Below are 15,784 nucleotides of genomic sequence, written 5' to 3'. Positions count from 1 at the left end.
AAGGTCCTATCAACCCTATCGGATCATGTTCGATTCTGGTCCTTGAGGGACCTATCGACCCATAAGATCCAAATGATAGACAGGTCCTAAGACCTTGTCTCCCAAATTAATGGATCATGTTCGATCTTGGTTCTTGAGGAGCCTATCGACCCATACGATCCAAGCGAGAGATCGTCCGAGGACCTTGTCGCCAAATATTGGATCATGTTCGATCCTAGTCCTTGAGGGACCTATCGACGCATATGATCCAAACGAGAGACAGGTCTTAGGACCTTATCACCCAAAATATTGGATCATGTTCAATTCCTGTCCTTGAGGGACCTATCGACCCATATGATCAAAATGAGAGATAGGTCCTAGGACCTTGTCACCCAAAATATTGGATCATGTTCGATTCTTGTCCTTGAGGGACCAATCGATCCATATGATCCAAACGAGAGAAAAGTCCTAGGACCTTGTCACCCAAAATATTGGATCAAGTTCAATTCTGGTCCTTGAGGTACCTATCGACCCATACGATCCAAACGAGAGACGATCCGAGGACCTTGTCGCCAAATATTGGATCATGTTCGATTCTGGTCCTTGAGGGACCTATCTACCCATACGATCCAACCAAGAGGCTGGTCCAAGGACCTTGTCGCAAACTATTTGATCACGTTCATTCTTGGTTCTTGAGGAACCTATCGACCTATGCGATCAACAAAAGAGACTAGTCGGAGGACCCGTCGCCATTATTTACTCAGCTAGTTAGATAGTAGTAGTAGTAGTAGCAATATCTAGTATTAATTTGTAGTATGTTAGATTTCGTGGATTTTGGTTCAAATCGGGACTTAGTTGGAAACTCATAGCAATAATTATGAATTTTATAAGTTTAACCTATAGTTTAAGAATATTAATTTTAACATAAGGTTTGATTAATATTGCTGGTTATTAATATGATAATTATTATAACCTATGGTTTAGATAGAGCGAATAAGAATATGACACTTGACATATGCATGATTATTCAGGAATTATTATTTTAATGATAAAATAAGGGAAATATAAGACTTAGTCTTCACCAGAATCTGTTAGGAGCATGTCATTTGTCACAATTTTATTTATTTGTGGATTAGGTTGTTATTTAGATAATTAAATAGATTTTCCGTAATTTTAGGGTATTGTAACTTCCGACCTATTTTTGACCCAGTTATGTTATGAATTTCGAAAAATAATATTTTTAGAAAGTTGTAGATAATTGAATTATCTTTCTAACAGTATAAAGATGGTCTAAATCAGAGTTCTACTGCTCCAGTTATATTGATTTTACTACAGGTGAGTTTAGAGTTATGAGATTTAGGGAGTTATTAGTTAGGATTCTATTTGTTTTTATTATTTTTTGTTTTTAATTTTAAAAAGCAAGCTTTGGCTCCTTAAACCTCTCTCTGAAAAATTTGACCAAGTCCTAAGCCTTTGACTGAAGAATATTCAAATATTTTCAATTAAATTCATTATTTTTATTCAAAGCCAAAAACAAGATCTTTATTCCTAGAACTCTAAAAATAGGACTTAGAACCGAGCCCTTTCACTTACTCTTCAGCTGTGATCATATTCCAAGGTGTTAGTGAGAACATAAGAGTGATAAACTTGGGTGGGAAAGGAAAAAGCTTATCATTCTTAAGCTTTACCAAACACTTGGGAAGTAAGGATTAGAGTATGTCGGTATTGGAGTTAGGCCAATCTATAAGGTCAACAAAGGTACCCTTATTCTTAAGTTTAATCCTGTTTGATTCCTTAGTTTCTTTAGTTTTCATTCTGGTTCTAACTTTTTATGGTTTTTTGGTTAGGTTTTTAAATTCTTTGAACTTAAGGTGTCTTTTTGGTAAGTTTTCTCTTGGTGTGTGTATGGAGGTGAATGGAGTGGATGGGCTTAGTGTCGATTCGAGGACAACGTTTATGTTTTAGTTTCGAAATTACATTTTTATGTATTTTTCCGCATTTAGTTTTGTAAACAATTTTTTCTAGTTTAATATTATGTTTTATGTTTAAAACAATGGGTACACATGCCATATTTTCTATTATTATGTATTTGATACAATATTTCGAGATTTAATAAAGTTATATTATTTCTTATGTATCTTTCCCAAAATAGTAGCTATGTATAGTAGAGCTAATGGTCCAAGGTCTTAGAAATAGTTGGGTCATTACAGTTCGTATCAGAGAAACGGTCCATTTACATGAAGTTCTCCTTGACACACACGCTCAATCTTCGAATCTAACCGCCAATGTAAGTTGTTTATGTTCTAGTTGTTATGATTATGTGTTTAGTTAACGTTTTAGTCCTTATGTTAAGAATATTTGTAAATTAGTTTATTTTTCGTTATTTATTTTATTTATTATCTTTGCATTTATGATTGTACATAGTGAAAACTTTTTTTCCAAATAAATATCATTGTTATTTTTGAATGACATGTATGAGTTTGATTTTTTTTTTTACAATCATAATAAATAATAAATTTAATAAGTAATGACCAAGTTCGGTAAGGGTAAATACAAATCAATGGACCGGGTTCTATATTGAGAGTTTAGGGGGCCATAGTAGTGGGAATGATTTTACTGATCCCACCCTCCCTCAATATGGTTACATTGGAACAACGATGAGTTTCAAGCCTGAGAATTAAGTCATATAGGATAATTAGAAACACACTTAGAAAATAATAAAGATGGCTTATTTTTCTAAGTTTAGAAACACACCCTAATCATAAAAAAGGCTTACATAATTTTTTCATAAGCAATCATAATTAATAGGTCTGAGTTATGTTTGCTTAGATTAAGTTTTTCCCTTTGAGCCTATTAGGGTAAGTTCTAATATGTTTCCTCAACTATTAGAACTTTGCTGAAGATGTCGCTCAGAATATTTGCTCACAACAACGCCAATGCCTCAAGCGTTGATCCTGAAACTTATGAAGCCCCTCCAGTTCGTAGAAGGGGAAGGCGTGCAACCAATGCTGCTGCTAAAGAAAGAGCGCCGCTGCCGCTGGTTGACAACACTGCACAAATTGCAAGACTACGACAGCAAGTGGAGGAATTACTACAGCAACAGCAACAACAGACTCAGCCTCCACCTCAGCTGCAACCACAGCCTCAGCAAATGGCTCAAGTACCCTATCATGTAGGTCCTTATGGGGGATGACCAATGGAAAACTATGTGCCATACCCAGCTCAACACATGGAGCCAATCTATGAGCGGTTTCGTAAGCAACACGCTCCAAACTTTGAAGGGACAACAGACCCCTTCGAGATAGAAGAATGGCTCAGAAATATAGAGTCAATCCTAGCGCATATGAATCTCGGCAACGCGGACTGCATATCCTGTGTTTCATCTCTGCTTAAGAAAGATACTAGAATATGGTGGGACTTAGTTCAGCAGACTCACGACGTCGCCCCCATGACATGGACTAGATTTGTTGAGCTGTTCCACAAGAAGTACTACAACTCGGCAGTCATCACCACAAGGGTCGAGGAGTTCTCTAGTCTGAAGCAGGGCAACTTGACGGTAGCAAAGTATGCTCGACAGTTTGATAGATTAGCAAGGTTTGCACCAGAGTTGGTTTCAACTGACTTTCTGAGGGTGACCAAGTTCGTTAGAGGACTTAGACAAAAGATTGAGTTAGGGGTTAAGCTAGCAAACCCTGGAATCACTAGTTACGCCGATGCTTTAGAAACAATTACAGAAGTAGAAAAGGCTTTAGGCGAATGTTAGTAAAGAGGAAGCTAGTAAACCTGAGCCTAAACAGCAGAGTCAACCTTAAAATGGTGTAACCATCGATAGCAGACGTAAGCAAGTGATGTTCGAGACTCCTGACGGTCAGAAACGATGCTATATGGGAAAAGTTTTAGGACTACATACGCCGCTTATATCATCTCTCAAAGTTAAGAGGATGATAGAAAAAGGGATGTCACGCATTCTTAGCTAGCATTACGCATGTAGTAAAGGGAACACCACTAAAGGTTGGAGATGTACATATTGTAAGGGAATTTCCAGAGGTATTTCCTGACGACTTGCCAGGATTGCTGCCGACGCGGGAAATTGACTTCACAATCGAATTAGTACCGAGCACCGAGCCTACCTCCAAGGCACCATACCAGATGGCTCCTACCGAACTCAAGTAGTTAAAGATGTAGTTAGAAGAACTCTTAGACTTGGGTTTCATTAGAACAAGCCATTCGTTATGGGGAGCACCAGTACTATTTGTGAAGAAGAAGGATGGAAGCATGCGGATGAGTATAGAGTACCGCGAGCTAAATAAGGTGACAATTAAGAATAAGTACCTGCTACCCTGGATTGACGACTTGTTTGATCAACTCTGAGGAGCGACCGTGTTTTCAAAGATTGATCTACGGTCCGGGTATCATCAGCTCAAGGTACGGGAAGAGGATATTCCCAAGATGGCTTTTAGAACTCGTTATGGACATTATGAGTTTCTAGTTATGTCTTTTGGTCTTACCAACGCTCCAGGCGCGTTTATGGATTTAATGAATAGGGTCTTTAAGGACTACTTGGATAAATTCATCGTAGTATTCATTGGCAATATCTTGGTGTACTCAAAGGATAAAGTCAAGCATGAGAAACATTTAAGGTTGATCTTACTGTGACTAAAGGAGCATCAGCTTTACGCCAAGTTAAAGAAGTGCGAATTTTGGCTTTCACAAGTAGCATTTCTCGGCCACATAGTATCCAAGGCCGGGATTGCGGTAGACCCATCTAAGGTAGAGGCTGTAAAGGATTGGCCAAGACCAAAGAATGCGTCTAAGGTAAAAAGTTTTCTGGGACTAGCAGGTTATTATTGGAGGTTCGTAGAAGGCTTTTCTAAGATAGCCACTCTATTTACCAACCTAACCTAGAAACAGCAAAGGTTCAACTGAACAAATAAGTGTGAAGAGAGTTTCCAGTTGCTTAAGGATATGCTCAACACCAGTACTTTATGTACTGACACCCAATGATAAGTTTGTAGTCTATTGTGATGCGTCGAAGCAATGATTGGGTTGTGTGCTGATGCAGAATGAGAAGGTGATAGCCTACTCCTCAAGGCAAATGTAGTTACTGATGCGCTAAGTAGGAAGAATTACAGAAGTCTAGCATCATTAGTTGGAATTGAAAAGCCAATACAGCAGGAGCTGATCAATGCTGGAATAGAAGTATTCATTGGTAACCTGGCACTTGTCCATCCAGTCAAGCCTGTTAGAAGATATACAGATTGGGCAAGGACATGATGACACATTAGTAACACATATGGATGCAGTTAGAGAAAGGAAGGCCACAGATTTCCCAATATCTAGTTAAGGGTTATTAAGATACAAAGATCGGGTATGCGTGCCAAATGATCAAGGGATTAAGATGACGATTTTAGAAGAAGCGCACAATATGCCATACTTAGTTCACCCAGGGTCACCCAAGATGACTCACGATCTTAAAGTGTTATATTGGTGGCTAGGAATGAAGAAATATATAGCGGAGTATGTGTCTAAATGCTTGGTATGCCAGCAAGTGAAAGCAAAACATCAGTGGCATGCAGACTTATTGCAACCACTTAGCATTCCATAATGGAAACGAGATAATATAGCCATAGATTTCGTGATGGGTTTGCCACGAACAAGTAAGCAACATGATTCGACTTGGATAGTAATAGATAGATTAACCAAGTCAGTTCATTTCTTGTCTGTTAATACTTCGTACACATCAGATCAATACGCAAACGTTTAAGTCCAAGAAATAGTACGACTGCATAGAATCTCTAAGACAATAGTATTCGATAGAGGATCGGTGTTTACATCGAGATCTTGGAGTAAGTATTTGCCGCTGATAGAATTCTCCTACAACAATACCGCTGATAGAATTCTCCTACAACAATAGCTACCAGTCAAAAATCACGATGGCACCCTACAAGCTACTTTATGGAAGAAGGGTCGATCGCCGTTGCATTAGGGCGAGGTAGGAGAAAGACAACTACTTGGACCTGAAGCTGTTAGAGAAGCTCCGGATGTAGTAGTGCTGATTAGAAAGTGTATGCTCACTGCTCAAAGCCATTAGAAAAGTTATGCGAATGCCAAGCGGCGTGATGTGGAATTCAAAGTCGGAGATCAAGTCTTCTTAAGGATATCTCCTATGAAAGGTGTGAAGCGATTCGGGAAGAAAGGCAAGCTTAGTCCCAGGTTTATAGGTCCTTTTGAGATATTGGAAAAATTGGGAGCAGTTGCGTATAGATTAGCCCTACAGCCAACTTTAGCAGAAAGTCATAATGTGTTCCACATCTCGATGCAGCGTAGATATGTGTCAGATCCATCTCACGTCCTCAAGTACGATACGATAGCACTCCAGAAAGACATTAGTTATGAGGAACGACCGGTTAGCATCCTAGATAGAGGGATGAAGGAATTACGGTCTAATAGTTTTCCGATCATCAAAGTCCTATAGAGAAATAGTTCTCAACGAAAGGAAACGTGGGAGTTGAAAGAGGACATGTTAGCCCAGTATTCGGAATTGTTTGATAAGTAAATTTAGGGAACGAAATTTTTTTGGTAGTAGGGGAGAATTGTAGAGTCCCAGAATTTACTTAGCTAGTTAGATAGTAGTAGTAGTAGCAATATCTAGTATTAGTTTGTAGTATGTTAGATTTCGTGGATTTTGGTTCAAACCGGGACTTATTTGGAAACTTATAGCAATAGTTATGAATTTTATAAGTTTAACCTATAGTTTAAGAATATTAATTTTAACATAAGGTTTGATTAATATTGCTGGTTATTAATATGATAATTATTATAACCTAAGGTTTAGATAGAGCGAATAAGAATATGACACTTTCATATGCATGATTATTAAGGAATTATTATTTTAATGATAAAATAAGGGAAATATAAGACTTAGTCTTCACCAGAATATGTTAGGAGCATGACATTTGTCACAATTTTATTTATTTATGGATTAGGTTGTTATTTAGATAATTAAATAGATTTTCCGTAACTTTAGGGTATTGTAACTTCCGACCTTGTTTTTGACCCAGTTATGTTATGAATTTCGAAAAATAATATTTTTAGAAAGTTGTAGATAATTGAATTATCTTTCTAACGGTATAAAGATGGTCTAAATCAGAGTTCTACTGCTCCAGTTATATTGATTTTACTACAGGTGAGTTTAGAGTTATGAGATTTAGGGAGTTATTAGTTAGGATTCTATTTGTTTTTAATTTTAAAAAGCAAGCTTTGACTCCTTAAACCTCTCTCTGAAAAATTTGACCAAGTCCTAAGCCTTTGACTGAAGAATATTCAAATATTTTCAATTAAATTCATTATTTTTATTCAAAGCCAAAAACAAGATCTTTATTCCTAGAACTCTAAAAATAGGACTTAGAACCGAGCCCTTTCACTTACTCTTCAGCTGTGATCATATTCCAAGGTGTTAGTGAGAACATAAGAGTGATAAACTTGGGTGGGAAAGGAAAAAGCTTATCATTCTTAAGCTTTACCAAACACGTGGGAAGTAAGGATTAGAGTATTTCGGTATTGGAGTTAGGCCAATCTATAAGGTCAACAAAGGTACCCTTATTCTTAAGTTTAATCCTGTTTGATTCCTTAGTTTCTTTAGTTTTCATTCTGGTTCTAACTTTTTTATGGTTTTTTGGTTAGGTTTTTAAATTCTTTGAACTGAAGGTGTCTTTTTGGTAAGTTTTCTCTTGGTGTGTGTATGGAGGTGAATGGAGTGGATGGGCTTAGTGTCGATTCGAGGACAACGTTTATGTTTTAGTTTCGAAATTACATTTTTATGTATTTTTCCGCATTTAGTTTTGTAAACAATTTTCTCTAGTTTAATATTATGTTTTATGTTTAAAACAATGGGTACACATGCCATATTTTCTATTATTATGTATTTGATACAATATTTCGAGATTTAATAAAGTTATATTATTTCTTATGTATCTTTCCCAAAATAGTAGCTATGTATAGTAGAGCTAATGGTCCAAGGTCTTAGAAATAGTTGGTTCATTACACTTGGGGGCATATAGTACATACCGATCGGGTTATACACAAGCAATGAGGGCGTCACCTTAAGTACTAAGCAAGCTCAAGTTTTTCTAGGACATTTGTTCAGCATATGTTTTGAAAGTGCCAAAAACCAAAACAAAAAAGGCATTGTTATGAAGACTCCTAGCCATGTCCCTTATAGGGTGGTCGGCCAGTTCATGAACCCTATTGGGTTGTCGACCTATCACCCATGGGGCGGTCGACTTGACCGTTTTGTTCATGGTACTTGGTGAAGTACTATACTACTCACATTACCATGGTTGTTGGCATGAAAAACGTAAAAGAGTAAGGTTAGTATGGCACGCAAAATACATGTGTTCAGAGTATACTGATACTTGAACCAATGAGGGTTGTGAGTTGATATACTTAGTAAGCATTGGAAATAAGAAATTCAATCAATACACTGAGCACTGATAACAAAAAGGCATAAAGGCATAAAATGTCATATGTAAATATTGTCAAGTACATGGTGCCCCACCAATGGCATGAGAGGAAAAACAGAATAAAAGACCAAGAAGACTAAATAGGGCGGGGAGTATCGTTTGATAGAGTACCCTGAGCCTCGGCAGCCTCACTAGCCAGATACTTCCTAAGCTCTTTCGCTCGCGTCTTCTCGGGAAGGAAATCCAAGTTAAGATCTTTGTTGGACTTCTAGATCAAATAGAAGCAAGAGAAAGTCATCTCTGAATACTCTTCTCGAACCTTGTCCTGAACAACTTTGACGTCTTGCTCCTTCTCGACAAGAGAATCCTTCCGCAATTGGTCCATATCGGTAATCAGCTTCTCTTTCTCCACTTCAGAATATTGGAGCTGATTGGCAAGTTCCCCCTCCATCTGGGTTATCATGAGAATCAACTTGGTCACTTCCTTCTGTTTGAGCTCCACGGTGCTGCTAAGGGTGTTGATTTCTTCATCTTTTGAGGCAATGTATGCATCCCTAGAGCCAAGAACGCGCCTAAGGTCCAATACCTCTTGGCGGATGGCTTCAAGCTTAGAACGAAGGTTAGAGAGCATAGAAGTACACTTTACATACCTATCATGGACATGAGAGACCAGCATCAATGTCTGCAAAAAACATACAAGTGTTAGATAAACGTCAAAACACAAGCTAAATAGACAAGAACGAAACTGTGAAGGACTCACACTCATAATGTCTAAGAGGAACTTTGTGAGAATGGTGTTCAGGTCCTCATTCTTGATCTGATTAAAGGCTGTTGTTGTTTGCTCTAGATGCGATGCTCGATCCATGAGGGTGCTTAAGTTCCGCATAGTAGACTGATGCGGCTCAGATAAAGGGGCGAGCGTAGAGCAAGAAGCACCCGCATCATTGAAAGTGGGAGGAACTAGTGTAGAAAAAGATGGCTCTACCTCTGCGACAGGGCTATACGCCAAAGGAGACACCTCAAGAGGAACCTCCATGACCAACTCAGCCTCAACCCTGGCTCTTTTTGCCGCTCAAATAGAAGGACTGGCCTCTGTGGGAGTCAACCTTTGCTAGGTATGACCAAAGCCAAACATGTCTGAGCCTGCAAAAGAAGATCAAATGTTAGAAGGATATTAAGCATAGATGAATCATAAAATAAAGGTGATAAAGTGTCGGACCTTCTGAATGTGATTCAAGTTCGAACGTAGCCTCATCAAAGTCGTTTGAAGGAAGCAATGAGTATACAACAGATGCACCCACCTTATCACCCTCATGCCCGACTAGAATCGGCGAAGAGGATATCTCTTCGACATGAATAGGTCCCGGGGAGTCTACGACTATCACGGGCTCGGGACCATCATTATCTGGAACATCTGATATGGTAGGAGGAAACAATCCCACCATCCTAAGGTTCTCTGGAGTAACGAGAGTCTTGATATTCTTCTCTTCAGGGGTCATGGAAATAAATGCCTTGGCCCTAATTGTCATATCCTGAGTTAAGAGTGGTCTATAAAGGGGCCCAACGTGCTTAAACTTGGAGTAATTGGCCTATGCGTCCTTAGTAATGAAATAGTTATCGGCATATTTAAATGCCTTGCTATTTCGGGAGATCTCTTCCAAGAAGGTGTTGGTACCCTCGCTCATATAATGATGAGAAGGATTTGTCTTTAGGTCAAACAGATAGTGGATCTTGTGAGGTACTGCAGCAACCCATTTTCTGCGGTAATAAATAATGTACAATGCAGATAAGGCCAAGATCACATTAGGAGCCAGTTGAGAAGGACTAATACCAAAATAGTCTGCTACACTTTGGAAGTACGAATGAAGAGGAAGCAGAGCCCCAGACCTAATGGCGGAGCGTGTCCAAGAGCACATACCCAGAGGGGGGTCCTTAGCTTTGTCATCTGGACCAGGGATAGTGATGGAAACCCCGGAGAGGTCAAGGTCTTCCTCAAATCCTTTACCTTATCCTCAGTCATGTCAGAGGCCACCCCCTTGAACCAAACAACCTCATAATCAGCAGGGCGAGGCTTCTCAACCGGTTTCCATATGATCTCACTGGCGAAGGTGGCCCCAGAATCTTATGAATGGAACTCCTTTTGTCGTCTCTTCTTCTATTGCTCTACTGGCAAGATTGATTTGCTCTTGGAAGGAGGGCGAACTACCTTAGGATGGAATCTGTGATTGGGACGCTCCTAAGGATGAGCAGTGTGGCAATGTGAGCCCTCGGTATAATCTTGCTGAGATGAAGATCAATGGAGAACCCGACTAGTATCTTGGTGCGAAGGGCGTTGCAATGGTTCTCACTGACCTGACCTATCCCACTGAGAAGAATGACTCTGCCGAGTTGTGCATTGGGTACCTAAGGAACCGCGGGGCGTACTATGCTGAGAAGTAATCTGAGAAAAGCCCGGCGAGGAGCCCTGAGTGATATGCTTGGTAATCTGAGGATCGTCTTCAGAGGGTTGTCGGGTTTTCTGTTTCACTCTCGCCATTGGACAATACCTCTTTAAGAAATCTTCCTCAATGAATAATTATAAAGCAGAACGAGGAAGAATCATTTTCAACCTTTCCAAAAACTCTTGAGGATTACACTCACCTACTGACTTGTCTGATGAAGAAGAGTTGGACATCTACAAAGAGGAGAAATAAAGATTAAAGTTAGTGAATGAGCATAATGAAGCCAACAACTGGGGGTAGGTTCATGAACTAAAGAGTCAAAATGAAGGAATCAGGAGCAAGACAGGGGGTCCCAGTGAGGTTAAGAATAGGCCGATCACCACAAGGAAGTAAGCTTCAGGAAGGTGCTTAAGGACTATTCAATTCTCTAGAATATTTTTTGGGATCCCAGATAGCCAGCTTATGCTTGGGTCAACCACCCTGAATCCCTAAAAATCGTTTAAGGCAAGGGGTACTCGCCCTAGGGACACCTAGGGTGGTCAGCCTAGCCATAATTCTATCCCTAGAAATCGCCCAAAAGGGGAGGAAAGGGAATGCTCGTCCCATGCCAAGGATGTCCTCGGCCCAGGGACCCCTAGGGTGGTCGGCCTAGCCATAATTCTATCCCTGGAAATCTCCCAAGGGGAGGAAAGGGAATGCTCGGCCCATGCCAAGGAGGTCCTCAACCCATGGACCCCTAAGATGGTCGACCTAACCGTAATTCTAGCCTGGAAATCGCCTAAGGGAAGGAAAGGAGTACTCAGCCTATGATTTATGAGTGGTCGGCCTAGCCCTACTTCTAGGTCTGGAAATCTCCTAAGGGAAGGGAAGGAAGTACTCGACCCACCAAGTTCTAGAGGTGCTCGACCCAACCCATTTCCTATGCCTAAAAATAGCATAAGGAGAAGCAGGAAGTGCTAGGCCCAAACCTGAGTCCATCCCTGGGAATCTCCTAGGGAAGAAAAGGGAGTGCTTGGCCTATGGAGTACTTAGCCCATGCCAAGGAGGTACTCGGCCCATGCCAAGGAGGTACTCGGCCCATGCCAAGGAGTTGCTCGGCCCAAACTAGGCCTATCCCTAGAAATCGAAGGCACTAGGGTATGGAGTCCCAGAAATCACTAGAACTGATGAAGTGGTCGGCCTAGGGTCATGCATCCCTAGAAATCGCCCAGTCTAAGGTTTATAACCCTTGAAATCGCCCAAGCTAAGAAACTTTACAGAGAAATCTTTCAAGAAGGTCCATTATTTTGGATCATGATACAACAAAAAAAGGTTCAGACAAAAATTACTCGAAAAGGAAAAAAATGTTTCTTATGAATCTAAGCACATTTAAATTAAATGATGTGATGATTAGAAGAGAATACTTACCAAAGATCTAAGTTTTGTGAGGACCTGGAAAAATCAGACTTGGATCGTGTTTGAAAGTGGTGCATGGTGTAGGAATGAGAAGAGAGGATCTATTTATAACCTCTCAGGCAGACAAGATATTTTTAGGAATTCAAATTTCCTTGACAAATATCTAATATGGTTTAAATTTAAATTTCCTTGAAAACTAAATATATTTTTAGGAATTTGAAATTCCTTGTAAAATATTTATATTTTTAGGAAATCAATTCCATGAAAAATATTTATTATTTTTAGGAATTAATATCCTTGAAAAATATATTATATTTTTAGGACCCTAAAAATGTCTTGAAAAATATATTAGATTTTTAGGAAATTATTTTCCTTGAAAAATCTAATTATTTTTAGGAATTACTAATAATCCCTGAAAAATTCGTACCGAACAAAGTATCGATAGTAACAAGTACTATATAATATCACGATGGACTTGACTATCTAAGTACTGTTATGGTATGTTTCTCAGGCCTGGATCAAGTTTATCGTAATGTTGAGTACATTATAATAAACTTGGGGGGCAAATGTTATCCCTCAAACATACAAGGATGACGTGGCGAATGATTATGTGACACGTGACATCACAAATCAGGGAAAAACGACAAAGTATTGAGAAAATACCGACGGGCAAAAAAGATAGGTCCAGGACCTATAGGAAAATCGACCAAGCCAGTACCCTAGGGGTGGTCGGCCCGAACCCTACCCCTAGGGGTTGTCGGCCTAAGCAGGCCCTATACCCCCTACAGGTGGTCGGCCCAAGAAAGCCCTGTACCCCCTAGAGGTGGTTGGTCTAACCCTACCCCGAGGTGGTCGGCCCAATATGCCCAAGGACCTTAGGGGTGGTCGGCCTGACCCTATCCTCCTTAGGGTGGTCGGCCTACACCCCCAAGTAAACTTCACTGAGAATTAATTACTCTCGTTCAAACTGAGATCAATAGGCCTAGCACCCCAAATATCAACAAGCCTAGCACCCAGAAGGTCATAGGTCCAGCACCCAAGCTTTGGTCATCAGGCCTAGCACCTAAGTCTGACATACCAACAGAGACTTAATATCTCCTAGATGTTTATATTGTGCATTATAAACCACGATCCATAGAAGGCAACAAGAGGACCCACGATCTCACAATCATGGGAAGATGGACACGTATCTCCACTACCTGATAATCGTGTGCCAACCCACGATCCCAGTATCACTGGTCGTGTAACAACTCCTGGGTACTATAAATAAAGGACCTATGACTTCATTAAAGGGTTTTTTTTTTTAGAGCTTTTTGGTTGGAATTCTGGGTAAGTGAGAAACGAGTGAACACTTTTGTTCATCATTGTAATTGTGGAGTGACTCAATACTAAAAGCTAAGTGGATTAGATTATTACTGTTCATCTGAACAGGGCTAAACCACTATAAAATTCATGTGTGTTTATTTAAGATAATCGTACTTACCATTTATTTCGTTCAAAAGGTGTCGTATATTGTACATACGACCATTGGCCAATTTCACATGTCAACAATTATGTTTATGTGTTTTAATTGTTAATTCATGCATCATATTTACTTTTCAAATTATTGATATTTTTAAAATTATAATATTCTTGTATTTTATTTCTTTCAGTAATGTCAAACAGTAGAAATCACTTGAAAAACTTAATGATGATAATTTTATAATATTAAAATTGAATATATGTTTTATGTTAATATGTGAGAATCATAAATTTCTCCTAACTGAGGAATGTCCTGAAGGGCCCGCTGCTAATGCCCCGAAAAATATTTGGAACAAATATGATACATGGATTCAATCCAATAAGAAGGCTAAGTGTTACATGATTATGAGCATGAATGATGCTTAGAGAACAAAGCATGAACCCTTGGATACTGCTTTTGAGATAATGGAATCTCTGCAAACCATGTTTGGACAACAATCTAATCAAAGTAGACATGAGGCTACTAGAATCTATACGACTACTAAGATGAAGAAGGGTGTTTCGGTGCATCAACATGTATTGAATACATGAGTGTACACAAGTATCATACTTGAATCGCTCACTCTTGCTTTCTTTGCGTTCACAACCAACTATATTATGAATAAGTTAGAGTTCAACATGACACAGCTATTGAATGAACTGTAGACATTTGAGTCTCTTAAAAAAAACATAACTAAAGAGGCATAGAAAAATGTGACAAAGGAGAAACCTTCAACCTCTGAGGATAAAACCAATAAGAGGAAGAAGAATAATGAAAAGGACAAGATTAAGGGCATGAAGTCTAAGAAAGGGAAGAAGACACCAAAATCCAAGGAGAACAAGAATGAAAATAACTCCAAAAAGAATTAACCTAAGGGAAAGTGTTTCCACTGTGTAGTTGAAGGTCACTGGAAGAAAAATTGTAAAAAGTATCTCGCTGAGCTGAAAAAGAAAGGAAAATATGATTTGCTTATACTTGAAGCTTGTATAGTGGAAGATGATATGTCATCCTAGGTTTTAGATTCAAGAACCACTAACAATGTTTGTTCTTCTATGCAGATACTTGAGTCATCAAGGGAACTTGCTAATGGCGAGGTGACTATGCGAGTTGGAAGTGGAGCGCTCATTTCAACAAGAGCAATGGGAACAATCCATTTATATTTTGGCATAGAGACCAATGCTGACAGCTAATAACTGTCATCGTTGCTTTTGAAAAAACTGGGTTTTTCCCGCCTTGTCAGAGTCGAAAAGTTTTTCTTGAAAAAATTTGCACTTCTACTTTTTAATCCATTTTCCAAACTGTTCGCATAAAATTTAGTGTTTTTCTTATAATGCTGCTAGTCGTATAGAAGCTTAACTTTTATACACGAGCAACGTTATTCCAACTTTTACGCTTTCTTAGTCTTTCGGTCGTAGATTATCATCTTCCCTTCTCTGTTCACAAATTTTCATGCACGACCCGTGGGGAGGTGAGAGGCCGATTGATGATGACTTGCTCGCCCAGTTTCTCATGAAAGCACCACCTGCTACAGCGTCAATAATGGTGCGAGCCGTCCCACACAGACCGTTGTAAAAATTATGGACTAGCATCCATTTTTCCATCCCATGATGAGGACACTTCCTCAAAAGCTCCTTAAACATCTCCCATGCATCATAAAGAGACTCTCCATAAAATTGAGAGAAGTAATTAATTTCCCCTCTTAACTTTGCAGCCTTAGACGGAGGGAAAAATTTAGCAATAAATATCATAGCTAATGCCTCCCATGTAGTGATTGAGTTGGCTTGAAGAGAGTTCAACCAACTTTTAGCTCTATCCTGCAGTGAGAACGGGAACAATCTCAGTCTAATAGCATCGTCGATTACCCCATTATATTTAAAAGTTCCACACAGCTCCAAGAAATTGGCTATGTGTGTATTGGGATCCTCAATAGGGAGTCCACCAAACTGGACAGTAGATTGGACCACTTGCAGAATCACCGGCTTAATTTCAAAATTATTGGCTGCAAC

The 15,784-nt window shown here is 39.3% G+C and overlaps 1 non-coding gene across 1 annotated transcript; it reads left to right on the top strand.

The window, feature by feature from the left end:
- Window positions 1-15,377: 15,377 nt before the first annotated feature.
- Window positions 15,378-15,484, top strand: LOC133780722 (small nucleolar RNA R71). Its single transcript, XR_009869540.1, has one exon. It is a non-coding gene; the product is annotated as a small nucleolar RNA R71 (small nucleolar RNA).
- The last annotated feature ends 300 nt before the right edge of the window (window positions 15,485-15,784 follow it).

Source organism: Humulus lupulus, chromosome 5 (assembly GCF_963169125.1).
Source record: "Humulus lupulus chromosome 5, drHumLupu1.1, whole genome shotgun sequence".
Taxonomy (NCBI): Eukaryota; Viridiplantae; Streptophyta; class Magnoliopsida; order Rosales; family Cannabaceae; genus Humulus; species Humulus lupulus.
This window is presented reverse-complemented; position numbering and strand designations above follow the sequence as displayed.